The following is a 26,586-nucleotide window of genomic DNA, read 5'->3' on the forward strand; positions in this document are numbered from 1 at the left end:
CTTATTAAATATATTACTCAAAATCTCAGAATCATAACTTATTTTTTCTCTGTCTGATTTGTCAAAGTCTAAGAGAGGTGAGTTAGTGCACCTTAATACAATTTTATTTCTGTATTTATTTCAGCATTGCATTCTGTAAATTAATCCTTAAAATTTTTGTACTTTTACTTTATATATTTCAATGCTGTTAATGTCTCTGAGCTTTGTTAAAAAGCAAAATTCAACCTAGTAAATTTGAAGACCTGACTGGCTTTATCAAGCAATTCGTGAATCCGTGGCAGGCGTCCTGTCTAGCTACTAGAAGAGCTCTCCAAGGAGTTGTGCAAAATGGAAGGATTTTATAGGAAGCAGGGTGGGGCAAGGGAGCTATTTAGGGAAAGGAAAAGGATTATTTTGGGGCTGGGACATCTTTTTTTTGGGGGATGAGAAGAGGAAGTGTGTTTATTATGTAAATTGACTCTTCTTTCTATGGGGGACTGAGAGGACCCATGTGACAGATGACCTTAATGGTTGACCAGAAAATTCCGTACTGGTGGATTAAGATTGTATTCTGGGAGGGGTTGAAATTGAAATTAGATCAGGAATTAAGTCTGAATTTGGTTTCATGGGCTAAGCATAAGTGACGCCATTTTGGGCCTGTTTTTAGTAGTTTGAATATAGCTTGTTATTATTAACAGAATTCTTTCCTACTTTTTGTTTATATTTGCCTGCAATATGTTTGTTCCTCCATTTAATTTCAAACTTTTTTGGTTCTTTTGTTTGAGGTATATTTCTTGTTGATAACATATAATTGGCTTTCATTTTCTTTTAAAAAATGAGTTTATATTAGTTTTATTCATCCCTATATCAGATAGGGTTAGTCTACTTCTGTCACATTTTGTGCTCTCTGCTTTTATGCTTTTGTGTGCTCTGCTTTTGTATATTGTTTCCCAACAATTTGGAAGGTATCAAACTTCTTAGTTCTATTGGTGGTTACCTTTGTAATTTTAAATAATATGTTTAACCAGTATTTCTCAATTCATCATCTTCAGAAAAGAAACAATATCATTTACTCTCTCCTAAGAAAAATAAGGCCATTGGTGATTTAAAAACAATCTCCCTTGCAGTTGCTGTGGAAAACAATATGGCAATTCTTAAAAAACTTAAAGAATTGTCATATGACCCAGCAATTCCACTTCTGGGTACATATCCAGGAGAAGTGAAAGCAGGGTCTTGAAGAGAGATTTGTACATCCATGTTCATAGCAGCATTATTCACAATCACCAAAATATGGAAGCAACCCAAGAATCTATCAACAGATAAATGGATAAACAAAATGTGGGATTTGATTATTATTCAGCCTTAAAAATGAAGGAAATTCTGACACATGGTACAACATGGGTAAACCTTGAAGACATTACTCTAAGTGAAAGAAGCCAGTCACAAAAGGATAAATACTGTATGATTCCTCTTACATGAGATTCCTAAAGTAGTCAAATATATAGAGACAGAAACAGTGTCATTGCCAGGGGCTGGGGGAAGAGGGAATGGAGAATTAGTGTTTAATGGGAACAAAGTTTCAGTTGGGAAGATGAAAAATGTTGGAGGTGAATTGTGATGATAATTGTACAATAATGTGAATGTACTTAATGCTATGGAATTGTACATTTAAAAATGGTTAAAATGGTTAATTTTATGTTATGTATATTTTACCATAATAAAAAGAAACAAACTAACATCAATCTCTTTTCTTTCTATTTCCTTCCATCTCCTTTATTAATAATGACAATTTTGGTATTTTCCCCCATGAGCTATTATCAACAATGAACAACAATAAAAAAAAATGTAGGTTTGTTTTTCAAAATAACTGTGACAATTGTATTATTTTCCTGATAAACATCATTACAGTTATATATACTTAATTATATGTTTAAATAGATTTAATGCTTAGCAACAGTCTTTTTATATCTCAGTTTCTTCCTATGTAAGTTCTTAATTTGAATTCATATTTTGGTGGTTTTTATCATATCTTCAAATAGAGTGATAGCTTCCCTGATGACAGAATTAATAATAAGAATGTTACTTCTCTCGTGATGTGTTTGGAGGAGGCCCCTTCTGGCCTGGGGATGGGAACAGTTTCCCTGCTGTTGCTAGCACTGGGGTGCAGCACACACCATCCCTTTTTGTTTTTTCTCACCTCTTGCCTACACTTTGTCAACAGTCCCTTCATAAACTCTCCTCAGTTACCCAGCTGAAGGGTGGCTTCTGTTTCCAGTGGGAATGCAGCCCCTGCCTCCTCTTCCCTCCACGTGGCCCCTGCCTCCTGTCTCCTTTCTCTTTCGCCATCCCTCATTTCCACCCCTCCCTATTCTCCCTGCTCTCTCCCACTCCCTGTTGCCGCCAGGTGACAGGCAAGCATGTAGGTTAGCATATCTTGCTCCTCATCTGGTCTGTGGTTGCCCTCGTCCCTGGGTGGTCAAGAACAGAGTATTCCTTCTTTCTGCACTGCTCAAGATTCTGGCTGATTTTCAGAATGTGCAGCCCATCGCCCAGCCCCAGAAGCCCCACCCTTGCCAGCAGCAGGACAAAGCTCGAAATTCTGTCCTTTGCTTTCTTCCTTATAGAAAACCCATTCTGTTTCCTAGTCTGACATCTTGTGTGTAGGGGGTGGGGGTGGGGAGTGGGAGGGTGGTGTGGTTGAGACCAAATCTCTTACATCAGTGTCTAGATGGAGCATTAGCTGGTTCAGGCCAAGGCATTATGAGTTGCATTTTTATTGCTTTCCCAATCCTTGTGTGCAGATTTTATTGTGCTAGGAGCTTAAATTGTAATAAACAAAGAGGAAAAAAAAAATTTTTTTTTAAATTACTCTGGCTAAAGACTCCAGTCTAAAAAATCCTTAACAGACCCTTGTAAGTCCTGTTGCTGGGAAGTATTTGTCCAACAGACCTGGAACAGTTTAAAAAAGGAGGAGTGGGGGTTTGGTTAACATTAAAGAAACACAAAGATTTTTCATCTGGCTCTGGAGGAGACCAGAGCTACAGAGGGAACAAGAAAAGAAAGAGGGGATTGAGCATTTTTGCAAACAAATGATAAAACTGCCTTTTAAAGAAGTGGGGGTGGGGGACCCCTTGTCCAAACAAGACATTTGCCAGGGTAGGAAATCATTTCTGCAATTGTTTACAATGCTCAGGCAGCCTGTCCAAAGTCAACATGGCCTGGGAGCGTTGCCCTGGGGCCTCCTGCTCTTTGCCAGCCGCCTGCCAGCTCAGGCTCAGCTATTTCTGGGACTTAGTTCCCTCCCTTGAAAAACGAACTGTGGCCCTCACTGTCATACCCAATAAAACCCCCAGTTTTTTTGCACCCTTAATCATGTTTTCCAGAAGAGTTGTCCAACTAGGGGCCTGGATACAAAGTATTGGTCTTGGGAGAGCCAGTTTGGGGGAAGGGGACCTTTTATTTGCAAGGTGCCAAGATGGAAATTTCCACTGCACTCCAAGATGGCTTCACCTGTGGCTGAGGAAACCTATTCTGTCTTCAGAGAGAAGACCCTGGCTAATGAACGTCCTGAAATGTATGCCCTTTCCTACAGATTATTGCACAAATCCAGAGCAAAGTTTGCTTTTTCTAAAAAAGTAACCATGATTATTAATAACAACCATTTAAATCTAGATATCATTTTAGTGTTGAAAGACTTTCACTTCTGTTATCTTATTTGATCTCTACCATGAGAAAGGCATTATTCATCTCATTTAATTAATTAATCCATCTATTTGTTTCTTGTTTTGTGGTGTTAACACAGTCACATGGTCTGAAAATTTAAACGTAGATAAAGTATCCCTTCCACTCTGTACCCCTCCTCCCAGTCTCCACCTGCCCACAGGTAACCACGATGGTTCCTTTCTTGTGTACTCATACCTTGCTAGAGATGCTTTATGCATCTGTAAACGTGTTGGGGTGGTGCAAGGAGAGAGTATTGCATGGAGACAGAAGAGTCCCAGGCACTCGTCCTAGTTCTGTCTCTAATTGCTCTGTGACATTGTGCCTGCCACTTTCCCTACTCTAGCTCTCACTTGTATCATATGTGAGAATGGCAATACTAATAGCTAACATCCATTAGGCTTATATGTGCCTGCCACTGTGCTATGTGTTTTCACATGTATTTTGAATTAAACTCACCACAACGCTATAAGGAGGCATTATTAGCCCATTTATCAATGACAACACTGAGGAATTAAATAACTTGCCCACATCGTAGCTAATTAGGGGGAGAGCCTGAAGTTTATGAATCCAAGCACTTTCCCATTAGAGCTCATAGCCACTTCAACCACTGAGCTATTATACTGCCACTCATCGATGATATTGGCAATACTGAGTGATGGCTTAAGGCAGGAGGCTGGCCCGGAACGGTCCCTGCCAAGTCTGATATCTACAGTCCTGTGTCCAGTGCCTGTGAAACTCTGGCCAGGCAGCTCTGACTCACTCAGCCCCATTTAGATGGGATGGTAGACAGCTGGCAACGAGCAGGAGACAGCAGGGCAAGGCTCAGACATGAACCCTGGTGTCAGCCCCATGCCTCCTTCTCTGTCCCTCCAGGGGCATCAGGACAACTCCTTATAAACAACAAGTTTAAATTTTTATCGAAAGTAGTAATGCACATAATTTAAAAAGTCAATAGCATTCAGAGGCTTATAGCAAAAAGACAGCATCCCAGAACAACCACTTTTAACTCTTTTCACTACTTCTTTATGTGTTTATCTCCATTCTAATAAATCAGGGCTTTAGTTTTTCTGTAAAAGGGCAAACTTTTTCTGTAAAGGGCCACATAGTAAATATTTTCAGCTTCATGGGCCATGCAGCCCTTGTTGCAATACTCTACTCAACTTGTGGCTAGAAAACCACCAAAGGCCAAAGGTAAATGAATGGGAGTGGACATGTCCTAATACAACTTTATTACAAAAGCAGATTTATTTTCAAGAACAGATTTGGCCTGTGGGATATTGTCTGTTGACACCTGTTCTAATTGTTTAAACTCCTGTTTCTTAATTTCCTTAATTTGTAATTTTAGGTATTACCCATTAATTTTCCATTATGCTAGATAAAAATTTACCTTTCTTAAACAGCTTCCCTCTCTGCAGTTGTTTATCCTCCTAAGTCATCCTAATAGGGTTACGTTGTCAGTTAAATCAATATTCGATGTTTGCATTATTATGACTGAGTAAATACTGTTCTCTGCTAAGTCAAGTAGTATACCATGTGACATTTCCTTTCTCATACAGCTTTTGTTTTTATCTGGAGTTGATAACTCATTCTTTTTTTCTTTTGCATAGTTTCTTTGACCTCAAACAGCCTCTCTCACACAATTTTGTACAAGGTTAAACAGATAGTGTTTCAGTGCCTTTTTTTTTTTTTTTTTTTCCTCTTAGTGCCATTGTTTTACTGGAGGCTCTCTCCTAGAGCCCCCCAGCCTCATGCTCCAATGTGGACTGGGTACTCTGTGGGCTTGGGCTCAGCTCGTATCCTAGGACCTCCTTTCTTAGGAAGAAAGGAGAAATCCATCTCTTTTCTAAAAGTCTTAGATCTCTTTTTCCCAGATCCCATGTCTTCTCTGTCTTCCTCATTTTGCTGGAGGATATCCTCTAATAATTTCCTGAGAAAGAGTACATGGGAAGTAAAATTTTGAAATTTGGTATATCTGAAAATAGCTTTAATATACTGTTATTCTTAAATGATAGCTTTGCCGGGTGTAGAATTCTAGACTGCAAATCATTTTTTTCTCAATATTCTTCTAACAGGTTAGAAGTCTGACATATGTTTGATTCTTAGTTCTTTGTATACAATCTGTTTTGTCTTCTCTAAAAGTTTTTGTGCTTTTTGTTCCTAATGTTCTGAAATTTCAATATGGTGTGCCTTGGTGAGGTTCAATTTCTAGTCATGTGGCAGGCGCCTAGGGGACCCTTTCAGTTTGGATATTCATGTCCTTCAGTTCTGAGAAATTTCATTGTAATCTTTATTTCTTTCAAAATTTCCTCCCCTCCATTTCCTCTGATCTTTCTTTCTGAAATGCCAGTTCATTGGCTTTTAGACCTTTTGGATTGATCCCTCGATTAAATTTTTTTTCTCTATTTTCTGCCCCTTCATATTTTTTATCTACTTGGAGTAATTTCCTAGACTATATCTTCCAACCCTTCTGTCTAAATTATTTTTATTCTGGCTCCCATATTTTTGATTTCTCAAAGCTCTATCTTGTTCTCTCTGTTGCTTTTTATAGCACTGTGTTCTTTTTACATGTTCACAGTGTCTTCTCTGACTCTCCTGATGATGTTAAGTATGGATGGGACTTTTTTATTTGTAATTTCTATTCTGTTCCCTGCACTGTCCTTGTTTTCTCCAAGTTGTTATTTTCTGTTTGTTTTATTCTGTCCTCACTGTTGAAGACGTTCTTCAACTTACTGGTAATCTTTGTCTATTCTTATTAAAGAATGAGACGCTGAAAAGGTTTATGGAAGGTCTGTATTCGTAAGGAGACAGCATAGGGACTTGGGCCCATGCTGAAGGAATGCCAGATGGCCAGGAGGTAAGCTGACCACAAGAACGCACCATCCCGTCACCCCTCACACAAAAATGCAGAAATTGCTGATCATTATCTCCCTTCTAACCATTTACTTCCTTACAGATGTTGAAACCACTGTTCCACATGCGCAGTGGATCCAGGTTTGACGGCTATATGACCTTCCTGGGGTTGTGATAATGAGCAGTCTGCCATCTTGACCACACAGCGCAGACATGAACATAGCTGGTAAAGAAAGCCTACCTTTTTCAAAAAGCCCACCACTTTCAAAAAGCACGCCTTTTCATGTAAGCCCACTTTGTCTCCAGGTTATAAAAGCAGCCATGCGGAGCCAGCCCCCAAGTCAGTTCAGAGGACCTTCCTCTTCTCTGTGCCGCTTCCCTTGTGCTGGAGCATAAGCTTAATAAAATTGTCTGGAAATTTTTCTGGGGTTTCCTCTCGATTGCTGTCTTAGGAAACCCAAGAACCCCAATGCTGGTAATAATAAAGAGGGTTGTCAACTGGTGATAGAGTGGGGAGAATATTTGGGGGAGGAAACCCCATTATCAACTAAGCTTCTTGTTTTTAGCCTCCTATTCACTTTCTGCATTGCCTGGTGTCCCCAGTCACCGAGCCTTTCTGGGTTTCTGCAGAGTGAACGGGCTTGCTTCCCATGGTATCACCAATGTACAGGCTCTTAAAAGTCAGCTGCTTCTACTCTAAGACAAACTGGATCTATCAGCTTTTCATTCTCCCAACATGATGACAACTCTTTTCCCATATTGTTTTCATTCTCATACTCTTGGCCCTGTGGGTTTAGGGTTTGCTCCTATTACAGTGCCCCCTAACTAGTCTCTTGACTTCCACCCTTGTCCCTTTACAGTGTGTTATCCACACGTGAGCAGGGCACCAGAATGTAGGCATTCCATAGGACCCGGCCCTAACCTCTGAGAGGCAAAGCATGATCAAAAGGGGAGCGGGAACTGAGGGGAGAGACTGTCCTAGATTTAAAATTTTTAGGAGACATACTGAAAATTGCAACGCGTGATCCTGAGTTAAACAAACCAACTGTAGAAAGACATTTGGGGACAATTGGCGAAATGTGAATATAGCTATGAAAGAACCATTAATGTTGTTAGTAATGAACATGGTATCATGATTATGTAGGAAATGTCTTTATCTTCTAGAGTTGTATATTTATTTGTATATTTCTATATTTGTATATTTTCTATAGTTGTATATTTAATTATGATGTCTGAAAATTTGCTTTAAAAAACTCAGCAAAAGAAAAAAGATGAAACAAACATGGCAAAATGTTAATAATTGTTAAATCCAGGTGGTAAATATGCTTTACCCTACTTTCCCTACATTTACATATGTTTGACGTTTTAAAAAAGGGGGGTAGATGAGTAATATTATGCTATTCAAGACTTCCCAAGGCTTCCCGACTCCTTAAAGTAAATCCCAAAGCTCTTATTGTGGCCTTCATGGCCCTGCGAAATCTGGCCGCGGCTGCCCCTGGACCTCAACGCCCCACTAGCCTCTTCACTGTTCTCACCAAGAACATCACTGCTGCCTCAGGGCCACGACATTTACTGTTGCGTCTGCCTGGCACATTCTTCCCGCTCCCCCATAGTCAATGGACCACCCCTCTGCCTTGCTCAGGACTCTGCTTCAATGTCAGCCAATCAGAAAGACCTTTTCTTAAATAACATTTCCTCTCTTCTCTACGGCATTTCCTAGTCCCCCTTTCCTGCTTTTGTTTCTTTATAGCATTTATTATCACCTGCCCTTTTTTATTGTGGTAAAAATGTGCATAACATGAAACTTACCATTTTAAAGTCTACAGTTCGGTGGCATTAAGCACATTCACATGGTTGTGCAACCATCATCACCATCCATCTCTAGAACTATTGCATCTTCCCCCAGTTGAAACTCTGCACCCATTAAACACTAACTCCCCATTCCTTCTCCCCCTAACCCCTGCTAACCACCGTTCTACTTTCTGTCTTTATGAACTTGATTACTTTCGGTACCTCATGGAAGCGGAATCATAGAGTCACTGCCCTATTGTGATTGGCTTATTTCACTTAAGACAATGTCCTCAAGGTTTATCCATGTTGTAACATGTCAGAATTTCATATCACCTGTCATTTTATATACTTATTTGTTAATTTTCTTACTATCATTATTATCTCCCCCCAACACACAAACATGCTCCCTAACCTCCACTAGAAGGTAAGGTCCTTGAGGGCAAGAAATGTGTCTGTTTTGTTCCTTCATTTTCTCCATGTAAGAAAGTCTAAACCTGTAGAGAATATTTATAAGAGTTTATTTGAGCCAAACCAACAACATATGCCAGGAAGCAAGATCTCCAATGCTCTGGAACAGGGGTATCCAAACTGCGGCCCGTGGGCCAACTGCGGCCCGCAATCCATTGTTAATTGGCCCGCAGCAAATTCCAAAAATATATTTAGTTTACTTAAATAAACCAGGTGAGGCAATATGTACTTCACCTCGAGTGAGTGGTCCGGCTCTTTGTGTATTTTACTGCATATGGCCCTTGGTGAAAAACGTTGAAAAAAGTTTGGACACCCCTGCTCTGGAGAATAACAGCTTTGTAGTTTCTTTTATGCATTTGGAATTAAGGAGGGGATTTAAGGAAGATTACATGAGGGTGGGAGAAAGCAAGGCGGGGATTGGATTACAGGATTATGTGCTCTCTTAAGGGTGGTCATTCCTTCGAGGGGTATTACTCTGGTATTCCAAAGGTGTGCTAACCTAGATGCACAAGAACAATGGACAGGGCTGGCTCAAAACCTTCCACTAAAGAAGTTATAGGCCTGGGGCGTGATGACGAAAGAGTACCTGCCCAGTTAGGAATTTATGATTTATTATAAAACCTCTTTTTGTCCACAATCTAGAGCAGTGCCTGGGCACAGAGTAAACATTCAATTAATGTTTGTTGAGTAACTTGCCTCCTGTTGAGGTAATTTCCCTTTTTTTGCAGAGCTGTCCTTCTCTGAGCATGACTTGTCCACTCAGCAAGCAATTTTTAGCTTCCACTGTGCTGAGCACTCTGGGGCATAGAAAGATAAGACAATGAAACCCATGCAGCTGAGAGGGTAAGAGTGATGGAATGGATATCTGTTTTCTTTTTTTTCTTTTTTGTACTGCCCAACATTTACCCTACTTTTTCTGATAATAGCAGCGGGATTTTCCTTTGGGAACGCTCCTTCACCCATTCTCAAATCTATGTGGTTCTGAGGGATCCATCTTAACCTCTGGCTTCAAGGAAACACAAGCAACCCCAGCCTACCATTGAGACCCAGGCGTGGAACTTTTGTTGCAACCATGGGGAAAGAAATACAGCCATTCCACTGAGACTGCAAAACTGGGAGAAGGTTCGCCTAGAGCACTGAAAGCTTCCGTTTGAGAACGAAGACAAGCAGAGTTAAGAAATGGAAAAAATGAAACTGAGTCCTAATAACATTGTTTGGGCTCTTGGATCCAGCCATGCCTGAAGGCAAAGATTCATTTCCTGGAATTTTCAGCTTCCTGAGCCAATCAATTCTCAACTCCTTCCTCATTATTTGTTTTTAGTCTTACTTTGATTTGAATTGGATTTCTATTGCCTGCTATCAAAAGATTCCCGACCAATGTAAGAGAGATGAACAAAATGAAAAGTGAGTAGAGAGAAGCTTCTTGTGGAAACTCAGAGCTGTTATCCAGGAAAGGGTTAAGGAGCTGGGATGGTCACCCTACAGAATAGGACCCCCTGAATGATAGGCCTATATCTTTAGATATGGAAAGAGCTGCCATGTGGGAGAGGAATTAGATGTGCTGTGGGTGATGCTAGAGGAAACATCAGGGCCAGCAGATGAATGTTTTCAGGAAAAAGATGTCAGTTCAGTTGAAAGAAAAATGTTGAGGCCTCAGGAGCAGCCCAGAGGCCCAGTGGTGAGTTGGGAGTGAATGAGCCCACGGGCGGGGTGGTAAAGTGAAAAAGAAAAGGGCAACCCTGCCTGGGTCTCATTTTAGCTAACCCTTAGGTTCCCCCTATTCTGGAACTGGGAATTCTCTACCTGTGCTAATGCAGGCAGAGAATAGGTTTGTCACATGAAAACATTAAACACATGTCCCCTCCTCCTTGCCATTGGGCACAGAATCCATGTCCCAGAAGTTAATTATCATTATACAATGGACATGGACTGAAGGTCATATTGGTCCATGGGTAGTAAGAGAAGTACATTTTTCTAAGAATTTTGAAAAAAAGTTTTTCTTGTTAGATTTTCTTTCCTGTAAAACAATATCTGGAACCAAACCATGCACTTTGGTTTTAAGAATTATTTTTTAATTTGAAGAGTCTGGGTCATAGCTCTGGAGAGTTTCTGGATGGTAACTGCAGCATGGTCTTAAAATAAAAGATGCTCCTAATGTGCTACTATCCTGGGACCCCATACTGTTCCCATGGCAATGCAGGAGGTCTACAAAGAGGCCTCAGACCCTCACTTGCCTGTCTTCTCTGGTCCCGCAGACCTTGCTCTTGGAGCAGCATCCAAGCTTCAGAAAGTGTTTCTGGATAAGAAGAAAAGCTGTAGATACAAAGAAAATATATCCGTCTAGCATCGTTATGGTGTGGCAGGAAGAGTTTGGTCTTTGGAGTCAGACAGAACTGGATTCAAATTCTGACTCTACCTTGGATCAGACACTCAGTTTTTCAGAGTCTTACTTTTCTCACTTATAAAAGAAGGGTGATGATGCTTTCTTAATGGGGTATTTTGAGTATTAAAGATGATGCTATTAGGTCTTCAGTAGAGAGGATGGATGGAAATTGAAAGAATGAAAATAATATTTAAATAATAATTGCTAGAAGACCAAAGAGCCTTCAAAACCCAAAGGTAGACCTTAAATGGTTTTCAGGTATAAGGAGAGGAGAGAGAGAGAGAGAGAGAGAGAGAGAGAGAGAGAGAGAGAGAGAGAGAGAGAGAGAGAGATTTTCTTGGGAGAAAGTCAAGGAGAGTATGAAGAATAGTTGGAGAGATTTTCAGAGCTTTGTGCAGGAGATCCTGATAGTTACCCAGCCAAATTCATCTTCCTTCCTGGGCAATTAGCTAGATTATATTTCCCAGTCCCCCTTGCAGGTAAGGGGGTCCTGTGACCCAATTCTCTCCAGTGGAGTATGAGTGGAAATGATATGTGTTCATGATTCAGATCAGGAACATGTCTCCTCCTCGTTTTCCTTCCCACCAGCTGCAAACCAGATGTGGCTGCAAAACCAGCTCCAATCATGCAGATCATAAGTGGACTCTAGAGACAGCAGAGCAACAACTTGGAAAAAACCTGGGTCTTGACCATGTGTGAGAAGATGAAACTTTCCTTTACCTTTCACGGTTCTTTTAATTAAATCGACATGAGATAGATTAACAAGAGAAAATAACCAAATTTAATTTCATACGTGTGCATGGGAACCCCACATACATGCGAGAGTCAGAGACCCCACATACATGAGAGGTTCAGAGACAGAAAGGGAAAAGGAAGGATATATGCCATTCTAAGCTAAGGACCACCTTGGGCCTTCAGAGGGGGAAGAATATCATTTGCAGGCTGATACAAAGAGCAGGCGTTCAGTAATTGATAGTTTTCCCTGCCATATAGATAGGTCCAAAAGGTTATCTCTGATAATTTCTAATGATGGGTAATGACCCCTAATTTAAATTCTTCTAGGTAGTTAAAAGGGTGAGGGGCAGAAGTTTCTCTTGAGCCTACAGGGTCTTGGTTGACTTTAGCTTAAAATAATCTGTGTACCACAGAGGCACATCTTGGGATGACTCACTCTGAACCCTTACAATGAACTGGGTGCAGCAGAGCTGCCAGCCATCATGGATGGACTATTTGAAAGAAAAATAAACTCTTTTGCTCCTTAAGTCACGGTTTTATTGGATCTCTTTGTTACAAAAACTGAGCCTTGCCCTAACATCTGGTATGGACCATCTTGGGTAGGGCATCCATTTCTCAAAGTTGATTTTCTTTTAATAAACAATACACAGTTGTAGTACAGTGGAAAAAGCTGTAGACTCAAAGTTAAGAAATTGGGCTGCTTAGTGAAAACTATGAACATTTTATGCTTCGCATTATCGTTGACAAAGATTTCCTCTGTGAGGCATCATTTCCTCATCTGTAAAATGGCAACCACAGAAGTATGAGGAGTGAAAGTTTTGTACACTGTGAAATGTTATACGAATGTGAGTACCTCTCAGCATCCTGGGCAATGGAGGGCATTAGACGTGCTCTATCTCCGACTGAGAGGCCAGCTGGGGTCCTTTGAAGAGGAACCAGGGAACAAAAGTGGTTGGAGTCTACTGCCTGGTCTCCTGGACCGATTGACATGAAATAGGCCAATGGTGGAATGTACTCCCAGCCAACTAATTGTAAAACTACGCAGAGTTATAGATGTAGCGAGAGCCTATATAACACCTCACATTGCAAAGAACAATCCTGCAGAGAAGCGCTGCACGGAAATAATGACCGGCAGTCATGAGGCTGCCTTCCGAGATAAATTCTGGAGTTTGGCTCTAAATGCCAACATCCTTAGCTAATCTAAGTAATGCATGAGCAGGAAGAATTTGGTGGCTGGGAGCCCAAGTGCAGTTGTATAAAGAACTCTTAATAGCAGTTAGAAACCTTTGGCCCTAGTGCATGATGGGAAATGTAACATTTAATCAAATCTGGGGGAGAGGGGCTGCTGAGAGGGCTGGGGGTGGGGCCTTGGGTCTTGGCAAGAGGCAGGCTGCTAAGGGGCCTCTGGCAGGGTCTCCACCACACCACAGATGGTTTTCATCTCTGTGGTTCCTTTATTCTGGGTGAGATCGACCCCTTCCAAGTCGGGAGTCCCAGATTAGAAAGTCCACCGTCCTGTCATTAAAAAGGCCAAGAGGGGCTCAGCCAAAACCTTAGAAGGAAAGATGTCTCTTCTATTGAGAAGGGAGGCAGCCTCTTACCTCCGATGGCCTCGTGATTTTTTTGAACTGGAAAGTCCTTCTAGAGATCGTTTCATTCATTCCCTACCTCCCCACTGCCATCTTCAACTCTCATTGTACAGTTGAGGAAACTAGGCCCAGAGTGGGGAAACAAAATTCTCAAGGTCACACAGCAAATTAGGGTCCTTGGAAATCATCTCCTCCAATCTGAACACTGTACCGATCCCCACCCTGTTACTTTACAAACATGAATACTGAGGTACAGAGAAAGTGACAAACTTGATTTCAAGGTAGAAGGGGAGGAGTAGCCAGGTTCCCTGGTACAAATCCAGGGATTCTTGACCACACCGTTCAGCATCTTCTCAGCTGAGAGTGATGATTGTGAAAGGCCCCTCTCCTGTTCTGGCTCACTTCGTTTCTGCAGCTGTTAGCAGCTGGGCCGTGATGGGGTCTCTGCAGGACAGGGAGTGCTCTGCTGCCCAGACTGGGTCAGATGCCTGCCCTTGAACCAATCAGCTGTGGCCAGGAGGCAGGATAATTGCAGATGATGACAGCTCCATCAAGCAAGTAGATAGAGCTAAGGGGAGGTAGTTTCCAGGAGAAGGGGCTGCTGAGCAGGCAATTCCCATGGCCATGTCCTACAGCCTCCTTGAACTTGACTCTCCTCATCTGTAAAATGGGGACAGTAATTGTGCCCCACTATAGGGCAGTTATGAAGAGTGTGCATCATAATATGTATAAAATCTGTTTTACATAAGCACCTAATACATATCAGTACCCCTCTCCCTTTGTTTTTTCAGAACTATTTTTAAAATTGGAAGCTATATCCTATACTATATATGTTAGAAGAAAAAGTGAAAATTTGGCCTGAAAACTCCAGTTTGAAGAAGAAAGTGACGTGATTCAATTTTCAGTTTTTAATGATCCCTCTGGCAGCTGGATGGAACGTGATCAGGATAGAAGGTAGGAGCAGGAACAGGGGGAATGGCAGGACGTTATTGCAATAGTCTGTCTAGTCCAGGCAGAAGATGCCTGTGGTTTGGTCCAGGGTAGTGGGAGTGAAGGCAGAGAGAGAGAGGCGGGACAGATTTGAGATATTCTGAGAGTTGACAACACTTAGGCATGGGGAATAAAAGTCAGGCACAAATCAATAATATATAATAGCTCCTCCATTTGGGGCTTAATGGATTGCTTTAAAAATTTTTTTCCTTTATTTTATTTTTCCTGGGTGATTTTATTGGCTGATTCTTTAAAAAATATATTGTGCCTATTTTTGAAGAGTCAACACTTTCACATGATACAAAATAAAAATATAAAAGGTATACGAGTGCAGTGAAAATTCTCCCTCCCCCAAGCACTGGGTCCTCTCCGTGGAAGGAACCCAAAAGATGAATTTAATGTACATTGTTCAAGGGATGTATTATACATATACAAGCAAATACATACATGCACACATTTATATGGATCACACACGTATGGAATATAGATATAGTTCCCCTTTTTATACAAATCATATTAGACATATTTTCCTGCACCTTGATTTTTCTATTTAAGAATACATCTTAAAGACTATTCCTTTCTTATTTATCTATTGCTGCATAACAAATTACCCCCAAACTTAGTGGTTTGCAACAACAACATTTCTAACTCAGTTTCTGTAGGTCAGGAACCTGGGCGCTACTTACCTGGGTCCTCTGCTCAGGGCTTCTCATGGGTTTGCGGTCATCTCAAGGCTAAACTGGGGTCAGAGGCCACGCTCACTCATGAGGTTGTTGGCAGGATTCGATTCCATTCCTTGGTAGCTGGTGGACCCAGTGCTTAGTTCCTCGCAGTCCTGGCCGCATGGGCCTCTCTAATATGGCAGCTTACGTCTTCATGATGTAAGCATGCTAGGAAGGAAGAGAGTGCAAGCAAGTCGGAAGTCCCAGGCTTTTAGAGCCTAATCTTGGACGTGACAGCCACCACTTCTCCTGTGTTCTAGTTGTTAGAAGAAGACGTTAGGTCCCGCTGTCCCCCCATTCCCTGCTCCCATCACAGCACACATGTGAACACATGCACACACACAAGGCGGGCATTACACAAGGTGTAAAGACCAGGAGGCAGGGATCGCTGGGAGCTATGTCATAAGCTGTCAACCACAGTCATCTAGCAGTCCATGATAAAAAGCATGCGTGGTCTGCTCCAGCATTAGACGGGCTCTTGTCCCTGTAACCAGGGCTCTACTGATAGGTTGATGAGTTAATGTCTTTCACCCTCACTGGTCGGGAAGCTCATGAGAGCAGGGGTCTGTGTATATGGTGCATGTAGCTGACGCTCAGCTAATACGGTGCTCTCTTGGGTACGGAGGGTGGCGACAGGTTTCTCAGTTCTGTAATCAAGAATGCGCGGGGCAATAAACTGTTGTTTGTTCTTATGAAACTGGGTGCTTTGAATAGACGTTTTGGAAGATTTTTGGAAACTCCAATCCAAAGGACTATGGAAAGCACATTTGGACATGATTGTCACATAGAAAAGAAACTGTGAAAAGAGCCTGGACCAGGCTGGGCTGGACACACATAATATATATACAATATTCTGGACTGGACTGATCTTGGGCCATTCTGTATTTCTGTAATTGTCCTGCTGTTCACAAGAGCAAGAGGGTACATTCCTCCAAAGGAAAGTTCTCACTGCCAGTCATCCAGGGAGGAAGTCTGTCTTGGGGCCGAAATGGAAGACTCAGGATGAAGGCCTTTGGGATGACAGGGAAGTTTGTTCTCTCCCTCTCGTCTCTCCTTCTCTTTCTATATTTTGGCTTTAAGAAAGTTGAGTCGTCCCTATGAGGGAAGATATGCTCCAAGCAACCCTCCAGGTGAAGTTGGGCTGAGCCCGGCCATGTGGAGCAAGCTGGGGCTGGAAAAGTAGGTGGCCCTGTGAGATTATCTGGGTACCAGCCTGCGGTCTGTGTGTGGGCTCTGAGAAAAACCACATTAATCATGGTAGTGAGGATTTCTCATGTTTTACTCTTCTTCCCTGGTCCCCAAATTTTGTCAGCTCTGCTAGAAGCTGTGCCTGGTTTGTGTTAAGTATGATGCATTGAGTAAAGGGCCCAGCCATGCTTGGGGCTGAGTGGTTAAGAGGAGGCCAGGGTGGTGGGCTCAGTGGTGGCAGCCAGCTACAGAGGAGGGCCACTTCACAGAGGGTGTGGGGACCTACTGAAGAAGCTGGAAAAGAAGAACAGAAAGGCAAGCTCTGGGGCTGGTGTAACCCCACCCTGAGGGGCTCTCCAAAATAGCTCGGGACACTCTGCAGGGGCTGACTTCCGTGTAAGCAAGTAGGGTTCAAAGTAAATTGTAATTTGAGTATTTAATGGAAATAAGACAGTTTATTATTGTTGGCTGGGGAAGCCTGAATATTGCCATTCTGTTAGATGTTGGAGTAGTAAAAATAGATAATACCAATAATCTAGTGTGTCAACATTTTAATGGAACTTTTAACAAAGCATTTTTACATATGCCCATCTCTAGTTGATCCTCAAATAATCCTATACGATATGTAGAGAGGTATTAGATTAATTATTCTTATTAATTACCAGGATAAACCACATAAATCTCCATATTTATAGATCAAATGTCAACAATTTATATGGTTATTGGCCTAATATTATTATAAAAATATAACTATAATTATAAATAACAACAATAGGTACTTTAAAAAAACAAACAAACATTATGTGCCTGGCATATTGCTAACCTCTTAGCAAATTTATCTCCTGCAGCTGTCACAAGAACTTGATGAGATGGGTACCATAGTGGATAAAGCAGTGATCCTCTTGGGTCCTCCATCAGGGCCCATCTTCCCAGCTGGGAATATAGGCTATTGATGTCTTACAGTTCCTTCCCTCCCTGGAAATTGTCCTCCGCCACAAGTTGCTGCCTCCACCAGACAAGGCCCAGTCCCTGAGGGTAGTCTGTATCCAGTGACTGGCCAATGTGGGAATGTAAAGGCCTGGCCTCCTTGCCTCAATTTGGGACCCTCTGAAGGGCCATCCCTGCCCAGAGCTCCCTGTAGTATCACCTGAGGTCTCAGTTATAACCACCCTGGGGATCCGCTTCTCCCTCTTTCCAGTCCTGTCCTCTCACTTCTTGGGTGTATCTCCCGAGAGCATTGCCTGATAAACCTTCTGCAGACAATTCTCCGTCTCAGAGTCTGCTTATGGGGAACCCAAACCAAGACATTTGGTGCCAGAAGTGGTCCTGGGAAGCAGTGGGCTTTGGGGAGGGGTCCTTTGCCTGCCAGCTATCAGTGAAAACCTCATCACTGGTACAGAAGGAAGGTTAGTCCTTCGCATGTTAGTAACTTCGTGATTGTTAAAGCTCACTCCTGGTGAATTGGGGTGGGATATAGGTGGAAGGAGTACACTGGCTTGTGCTGTGTCTCTGGCATTTGAGGAAAGGAGTGAGTCTAAGGACTGTGGAAGTCAATGACTATGGCTGAGAACAGTGATTTGCTAAGGAGCGGTAATGACCATCTCAAAGTGAAAAATAACCAAGGCAAAAGGCAAAAGCCAGAGGGCTTCCTGGGCATTAAATCCTCCCTGCAGAGGGAGGACTGGGCTTAGGACTTAATGGTAAGAGTAGCAGAGCTGCCGGCCGGCCTGGTGGCTCAAGCGGTTAGAGCTCCGTGCTCCTAACTCCGAAGGCTGCTGGTTTGATTCCCACATGGGCCAGTGGGCTCTCAACCACAAGGTTGCCAGTTCAATTCCTCGACTCCCGCAAGGGATGGTGGGCTCTGCCCCCTGCAACTAGCAACGGCAACTGGACCTGGAGCTGAGCTGCACCTTCCACAACTAAGACTGAAAGGACAACTTGAAGCTGAACGGCACCCTCCACAACTAAGATTGAAAGGACAACAACTTGACTTGGAAAAAAGGCCTGGAAGTACACACTGTTCCCCAATAAAGTCCTGTCCCCTTCCCCAATAAAAACAAACAAACAGACAAACATTTAAAAATATATATTTAAAAAAAAGAGTAGCAGAGCCCCAGAGCAGGTGGAACTCTTAGTCCTGACAAGACTTGTAGGCCAAAGTCAGAGCCCTACTAAGAAAGGGGTGAGACCACCTGAGTGGGGTGGGGGTATATGAGTAAATGCAGTTGAGAACCTTGAACTCTCTGATTCTTCCGAACCCACTGGGCCTGTAGAAGTGACCCACTTCTTGTTGACAAATAGTGATCCCCTTTGTTGGAAGATCACATATGGTTTCAAGTGAGGCAGGTGCCCTACAAGCTACTGCTTGTCTCCCTCAGAAAATGCCTCCACCTCCTTTCTGACTAGCTGATGGACAATAAGCATCAAGTCCTAACTGCTGGGCCTGCTAACGGAGGAGAGGGACTACACACTGAAGGAGCTACAGGATCTGGCTAACACGTTCAGGCAGAACTGAATCCTGAGAGGGTCACATTAAGAGAAGAGTAGGGTAAAGTTGGATAAGAGCAGGTATTGATATGGATGTACTCTCCCAATGATACAGGATTTAACACCTGGGCAAGGAACCTGGGAGGTGGTACTAACATACTTTAAAGATGGATTTTAGAAGCGTGGGAAAAGCAATGATCCACACGAAGTGTGGTAGAAATGTCAGAACTGCTGTGGCAACAGTGGAGGAAGAGCTCAAAAGGCTCAGAGACATGGGCATGCTAGAGTGTTTGAGTGCATGTTTGAAAAGAGAAACAACAGGCCAAAATGGAGTCACTTTCGCTAAGCCACATCACCAAACCAAAACTTAATACCTAACCTAATTATAGTTTTAGCCTCTTTGAGGAGTGCAATTTTAAAGCAATCAATCTGGAATTTCCTGATGAAGAGTGAGGTGATCTGTCTGATAAGCCCCCCTGCCTTCCTCTAAGGGAAAGTGACCTTACCTAAAATAATCTACTTTTTAACTTCTTAGTCCTGCCCTCTTTCTGCCTATAAAAAAGCTTCCCTCAGAGTGTTCTTAGAGTTGCTAAATGGGATGCTGCCTGATTCATGAATTGCTTAATAAAGCCAATTAGTTCTACAAATTTAACCTGTTGAATTTTGTTCTTTAACATACACAAGGCCAGAAGACACACCAGCCAACCCTGTTCTTGGGGAGGCCCTGGAGAACACTCTGTTTCTTAAAGCAACAGGAATGAGCCGGTGGTGGTGGTGGTGCGAGCACCAGCTTTACTGACAATAGGTGATGCTATTACAGAACTGGGTTCCTGACACCCACAGGGATTATAGAATTGCAAAATAATAGAAATCAGGCGGTGATGCTTAACCTTTAGGACCCAGATGGGCACAATTATTGCAATGAACAGCAAAATTAGAGTGGCATTCATGTTAATGAATGTGTCAATGACATCGTGTTAATGAGACTAAATGGGCAAGAAGTGGCAAGTATGATGTATTCATTCTAGAGGGTGAGAAATAAGTACTACCCAGGTTATGGCCCAGAAACATGGGTGAAGCGTATAGAAGTCCAGTGGCCCAGAGACATCCCCTCCAAATGATGGGACATTGTCAGCACATTTGAGTCTGAGTTTGCATGAAAATGTCCCCCACAGCTGCAGCTGATATCATAGGTAGGTTGGGGGTGGATGAGACACCTGGACACTAGAGGTGTCTACTATATCCCATTTTACAAACGGGGCAACTATGTCTCAGGGAGGTTAAATAAATTGCCAAAACACAGAACTGGCAAGTAGTGGATCTAGGATTAGAATCTAGACCTGTCTGACTGCAAAGCCCATATTCTTTAATACCTGGGTTGTATAGCTAAGGAGCTTGGGAGCAGAGATTAAGTGGACTCCCGTTGCATATCGGGTTCCCTGGGAAGCAGGCTGAGACCAATTGCTGTGCAGGAAGTTTATTGGGAAGTGTTCTCAGGATCAGCACGGGGAGAGTAAGAAAGCAGGACTTGGCAGAGGTGATGCCTCACCACGAAGGCCTCAGACAATCCCATCGGTTGCTGTGGACTCGGTGGCTCTGCAGAGTTGCCCCTTGCTGGCACGAAGGGGCTGAGCCTTTATAGTCTTACATGGAGGCAGTCTTTGGGCTGCCCCAAGAAGAGGAGGTCATGTTGAAAGGGGTGGTCCTTTCCAGGCTGAGGACAAGTCCCCCAGGGAACTCAGCTGAGAGCCATCAGCCTTCAACACTTGTAGCTGCTGGGGTAACAACGCCTTTGGCCCTGGAGGGGGCCCTGGAGTGACACACCACAGCACCTGCTATATTCTCCAGGTCCCCACAGCTAGTGGCTGAGCGGGAACACAAATGGAGGTCCTCTGATTCCAGACCTAACAAGGTTGGCCCTGTTTTTCCAGCTCTGTAACCTGCTCCCCTAGCTCATGGTGCATGACCAAGACCATGGGCTCCAGCTGGGGACCTTGATTGGAAAGACGAATAATGCACTCCAACTTGATCAGAGGGGGTCAGTGTTGCGAAATAGGAATCGTATGGACATCTGAGGAGAGACAAGAAATTTAATTCATTTAAAAATACTTATGGAGTGCATACCATATTCCAAGCTCTGCTATAGGTGCTGCGGAAACCAGAAAAAGGCAGTACAGCTCCTGCCCATAGTTTCCTTTCTATGGAAGAGGACGTGGGGGAAGCCCTGGTCTTCCAGGGCACCAAGCAGAAGGTCCTTCGTGAGAGAAGGAGGAGCAACGTGTCTCATTTTCCCGTAAGATGCCTACAGGAAAATAACACTCAGTTGATTTCTCATCTGATTATCTGCTACATGTAAGTTAATGAGTAAGGAAAGGTTGGTAAGAATTGTTACCTCTGGGAAGGAGTAAGATGGATGGAATGGGGGAGTAAAACGGAACTTTAATTTTCTTTCTTTCTCTCTCTCCCTCCCTCACCTCTCTCTCTCCTTTCTTTTCATCACTTTTGTGGGGACAGAGCCTGAAAACTGGACACCAGTTTCCAGGCTCTCGGCCTCATGTGGAAAGGTGCTGGCTTGGGTAGTAGATGGCCATCAGCTGTGACTAGTTGGCCATCAGCTGTAACCAGTGAGCCATTAGCCACTGATAGAACTGCCGTGGCTAAGCCAGCAAGCAGGGATTGCAGCTAGCAAGTGGGGTCGGTTGACAGAGAAGCGGACGGCAGATTGTGGATCGTGTGGCTCCTGCTTCGTGTCTCCAACCCAGCCGCCAGCGAGACTATAGCGGTATGACTCCCCTATCTATGGCTCCGTGGGTGTTCCTTTTTGGCCTTACCATATCCTGCGGTCTAGTGCGGGGAGCAGGACCTGAGACCCCGCTTGACACCCCGCATGACAACTTCCTTATTTGCGAGCTGTGCCCAGGGTATATCTGCTGTGTCTATTGGCATATGTCTGTGTGGGGACCAAGTCCCAGATAGCAGTTTCCAGGCTCTCGGCCTCACGTGGAAAGGTGCTGGCTTGGTTATTAGATGGCCATCAGCTGTTACCGGTTAGCCATTAGCCACTAATATAACTGCCATGGCTATGCTAGGGGGTGGGTTGGTTGGCAGAGAAGTGTGGATTGCAGCTACCAAGGGTGGTGGGTTGGTTGGTATGAACTCCCCTATCAATGGCTCCGTTGGTGTTCCTTTTTGGCCTCACCGTGTTCTGTGTCCACCCGCTGGGAGCAGGAGCTGAGTCCCTGCGTGACAGTCTGAAACAACCCCGACTTTCTCTCCAGCTCTGGTTTCAGGTCTTGAACAGCAGTTGGAACTTCTCTGCCCTGTGTCCTCTGTTCCTTTACTCTGGGGACTCCTCCTGCTGTTAGCTGAGAAGGGGAAAGCATGTAGTTGGAGATTCCATAAAATGGGGCACATGTTTGTGGTGCTTGGGCGAAGGAAAAGGAGTCATTGTACAGACTAATTTTTACTCTATACAGTTCTGCCCTCCTCGGATGTTTTATAACACATGTGATTTGTGTATTACATGTCTAGCTCTTGCTATTGTGAGGTGTTTTGTTGTTTTGCTTTGTGTGGTCGGGTAAGACAAGGTCATACCTGAGGCGATTATTGATAAAATACAAGTATTTCCCCGACCGACCAAGGTCTCCTAACTGCAGACGTATTTGGGTCTGCTGGGGTATTGGCGGGCGTTTGTACCCCATTTAGCACAAGTGCCAAGGCCCTTGTATAACGATAAAAAAGGGGCCTCATGGGATTGGACAGAGGCTATAGAGCAAACCTTTGTTGCCACAAAACGGGCAGTGCAGCAGGCACAGGCTCTACAAGTAGTAGACCTTGGTCGCCCATTTGAACTTGATGTTCACGTAACACAAGAGGGGTATGGTAGGGTCCTCTGGCAACGGCAGAAACGTCTCTGGTCACCAGTGGGATTTTGTTCCCAATTGTGGAAAGGAGCAGAAGTTCGCTACTTTCTTATAGAGAAACAGCTGGCTGCTGTGTATGCAGCCCTAGTGGCCACAGAAGCCATCACAGGAACGGCACTGGTGTTGGTTTGAACAACCTATCCCGTCCAGGGGTGGGTCCGTACATGGACCCAGGGACCCAAGACGGGGGTGGCACAGACCACCACCCTCACCAAGTGGGGTGCCTACTTGGAGCAACGTAGCACCCTTAGTTCAAGCCCTTTGAGCACAGAGCTACAACAGGTCCTGGGGCCTGTGGAGCTTGTAGCCCAGGTTGAGCCAAGTACTCTGCCTAGGGGGGAGGACTTGGAGCCCTTGCCCTACAGAGAAGGACGGCCCCCAGTACCTGAAGATGCCTGGTATACTGATGGCTCTAGCCGAGGAGCTGCAGCTGTTTGGATGGCTTTTGGTGCACAGCCCAAAACAGACATCATTTGGTTTGATCCTGGGACGGGCCAGAATAGCCAGTGGGCTGAGCTACAGGCTGTATGGATGATAATCAGCCACGAGCCCGGGCCCCTAGTTATTTGTACTGACAGCTGGGCGGTGTTCCAGGGCCTAATGTTGTGGCTCCCTACGTGGAAACTCCAAAACTGGTTGGTAGGACACCATCCACTGTGGGGTGAAGCCATGTGGCAGGACCTCTGGGACCTAGGAGAAAGCAGGTGACCCTCATGCATGTCACAGGTCACTCCCCCTTAGTGTCCCCAGGTAATGATGAAGCAGATGCCCTAGCACGGGTCCAATGGTTAGAACGGGCTCCTGTCACTGATGTGGCCCATTGGCTGCATAGGAAATTGCAGCATGCTGGAAGCCGAACCATGTGGCAGGTGAGCAGACGCTGGGGTCTGCCTTTGAAATGGCAGGAGATAGCGGGTGCCTGCTATGACTGTGCCGTCTGGGCCCAGGACAGCCCCCAACAGTGGAGGCTCCCCTGGGAGACACGGCAGATTACGCGAGGGAGGGTGCCCCTCACTCGCTGGCAAGTGGATAACATTGGACGCCTGCCTAAGGCCCACAATGCGAAATACACTTTTACAGCAGTGGACACTGCTACAGGGTTGATGTTTGCTTGGCCGTGTCCGGCTGCGGATCAGCGGCATACAGTGGTCACTCTTACACGGCTGTGCGCCCTCTATGGTCGCCCCCAAGTCATTGAAAGTGACAGGTACTCATTTTATGGGGCAAGAAGTGCAGCGCTGGGCTTCCAGGATGGACGTACAATGGTGGTTTCATACCTCGTATAACCCATAAGCAAGCCGGCATGAGTGAACACTACAATGGCCTTTTGAAGCAAGGCCTCCGGGTGTCAAAACACCCTCCCATGATGAACGACTGGGCCTCAGTGTCTGTGGAACATCTTGAAAGTCCTGAATGAGAGACCACAGAAGGGAGGGCCCGCACCAGTAGAAGCTCTGCTACATCGCATGGCGGCTCCCATTCAATTACAAGTTACCACAAGTGAGACTCTATTAAAGCCAGGCTATGGCAGAAATGGAAACATTTTGCTGCCAGCACCCACATGCTTAAAAGCAGGGGAACGACACCAATGGACTTGGCCCTGGCAGGTCAAAAGCCCCCACTGTCGATGGTTGGGCCTGATAGCCCCATGGGGGGCTGCTTTGACCCATGGTTTGCAAGTGACGCCAGGGGTGGTGCCGAGTGGCCACCACAAGTAACTGTGGTATATGGAGGTCCTGATGCCGGGATGATTTTGTGGGGAACCTGTGTGCTCTCGCTATGGCCTATTATGGGGTCCCCTGTTCTGTTACATGTTGAAACTACGCAAGGAACCCCAAGCACTGCCATAAAGGTCTGGTACCACAAACCAGGAAAGGTGCCAGTGGCAGCGACCCTCCTTTCCTAGGACAAAAAGCTAGCATGTATCTTCCCAGATGGAAGGCATTTGCCATTGTTGGTTCCTAGGACTACTATTTCTAGAAAGTGCCTGTAGGCACTTTCCATAGGTGCCTGTAGGCTAATATGGCACAGGGACCCTCTCGGAAGTTGCTTGTCATGTAGATTGTGAGGGGAGACCCTGGAGGGGTGGAGTGTGGGGACAGAGTCTCAGAGAGCAGTTTCCAGGCTCTTGGCCTCACGTGGAAAGGTGCTGGCTCGGGTAGTAGATGGTCATCAGCTGTGACTAGTTGGCCAACAGCTGTTATTGGTTAGCCATTAGCCACTGATATAGCTGCCGTGGCTGCGTTGGGTGGTTGGTTGGTTGGTTGGTTGGCAGGCAGAAAAGCGGTCGGCGGATTGCGGATCATGTGGATCCTCCTTCCTGTGTGTGTCTCGCCCGGCCGCCAGGGAGACTGGGGTGCAGGAAGACCCCTTGTTGGGGTACAGGTGGATGTTTGCTCCCTGTGTCTCCAACCCAGCCGCCAGCGAGAACATAGTGGTATGACCCCCAACCCATGGCTCCGTGGATGTTCCTTTTTGGCCTCACCATACTCTGTGTCCACCTGCCGAGAGCAGGAGCAGGACTAGAGATCCTGCATGACACTTTACTTGTTTGTGTCTCATTTTTTGGCATTGCAGAAAGAAGATTCTGGCTGACAAAGCAGGCCTGGCTCAAGACTTCTCAGAGTAAAGACCTGTAGGCCAGCAGCTGCCTTTGGCCAAACTGTAGAGGTGGTCGGGCAGCATGCAGGAACCCAGGCCTCTGTCTGGGTTCTCACTCGGTGGGCACGTCTCTCTCCTCTCTCATTGAAACCCATTTTCTTGAATGGCTTTGATTCTGATTGTGGATCATCCCGCTGAGGAGAAAGGTCTCTCCAGATGGGCTTTCTTTCTCCTGGGGCCTTTGTACTTGATGCTGAACCTTCTTGCTCAGGGTGAAAGGCTGTGTCCTGAGAAAGGAACACTCAGCAACGACTGATGATACTAGTGATCTGGTGATGGCAGACTCCCTAGAGATGACTTGTGAGTCCCTTGGGGAGAGCCAGGCTGGCTTTGGAGACAAGACGTAGGTAGGCTCTGTCATGGATAGCTTTGAATTGCTCCTGCTCAGCCTTTATGCCCACTTTTCTGGTGATAGCACCACAATTTGTCCTAGTAATTTACTCTTCTTTCATTTGATAGTCTTGGTGGGACTGCCGTTCAAGGAACCCCCCCATCCGTGGGCAGAGATGGGCCATGTCACCTGAGTTAGGCCATCAAATACTCTCTCCGAGGAAGTTGAATCTTGAGTGGATGATACAAAACCAGAAAATGTTTGGGGCCAGTTCATCCTAGTTCTGGTGACTATCCTCTGGTGTCTGCTTCCCAGATTCCTGGCACTGCCCTCCTGCTTGTTTTTCCAGAGCCTGGGGTTTTAGCTTTTCCTTCAGTTCTCTGTTGCCTCATAGGATCCAATAAAGTGCTTTGTGAGTAAGTTACTCAGAGTCCATTTCTGTTACTTACCACCTAAGACCACTGACTAAAATGGAACACTTGCCACCAAAATCTTTTAAGCCCTATTTTCTCCCCAAACAATGGTTCCGGCTTTTCCCTTTGTGTATGTATGTATGCATGGCTGTTTTATTTATGCTGTGCATGTGGGTGGGCAGTGGTTGAGCAGGCCAGGTTAGGTGTTAGGAGCTAGGAGACGTGGTGGGGTCAGTTAGATTCCTATATCAGTTCCCGAATCACGTTGTCAAATTGGCATTGCACAGCCATGGAAGGGGACATGTGGCACACCCAGTCAGAGCACGCAGCCAAGGCTGAACATACTGCGTCCT

The 26,586-nt window shown here is 44.7% G+C and overlaps 1 long non-coding RNA gene across 3 annotated transcripts in view; it reads left to right on the top strand.

Annotated features, from left to right (window-relative positions):
* The window catches only part of LOC109444323 (uncharacterized), a 65,594-nt gene extending 39,008 nt beyond the window's left edge, over window positions 1-26,586 (top strand). Inside the window, exons 5-11 of one of the 3 annotated variants that reach the window (XR_012494690.2) lie at window positions 6,656-6,778; window positions 9,540-9,654; window positions 9,738-10,215; window positions 14,310-14,472; window positions 21,041-21,257; window positions 21,420-21,687; window positions 25,406-26,586. This is a non-coding gene — a long non-coding RNA (uncharacterized LOC109444323). Of the gene's footprint in view, window positions 1-6,655; window positions 6,779-9,539; window positions 9,655-9,737; window positions 10,216-11,782; window positions 13,234-14,309; window positions 14,473-21,040; window positions 21,258-21,419 lie in introns of those variants that run through there. The other 2 variants (XR_016020873.1, XR_012494693.2) reach the window with 2 other exon arrangements.

Source organism: Rhinolophus sinicus, chromosome 3 (assembly GCF_057876585.1).
Source record: "Rhinolophus sinicus isolate RSI-liver-muscle chromosome 3, RSI-T2T, whole genome shotgun sequence".
In the NCBI taxonomy this organism is placed as follows: Eukaryota; Metazoa; Chordata; class Mammalia; order Chiroptera; family Rhinolophidae; genus Rhinolophus; species Rhinolophus sinicus.